Genomic DNA, 214 nt, shown 5'->3' with positions numbered 1-214 from the left:
AACGATGCGTATTGCTGCCGTGGACCCCATGGAGATCTTATACGCTGTGGCTTCGGTACGGAGAAACGCTCATTACTGCAACCTGCCTGCAATCCACCCCGAGCGTGGATCAGCGACGAGTCAGCTACTAGCTGGCCTAGCTTGTTTGCCAATCCACCTGTCGTCGCGGTGGTTCGCACCAGCTGGGGTTGGCGTTCGAGGTCGCAGGAGGGAG

This window comes from Penaeus monodon, chromosome 21, assembly GCF_015228065.2.
Source record: "Penaeus monodon isolate SGIC_2016 chromosome 21, NSTDA_Pmon_1, whole genome shotgun sequence".
Taxonomy (NCBI): domain Eukaryota; kingdom Metazoa; phylum Arthropoda; class Malacostraca; order Decapoda; family Penaeidae; genus Penaeus; species Penaeus monodon.
This window is presented reverse-complemented; position numbering follows the sequence as displayed.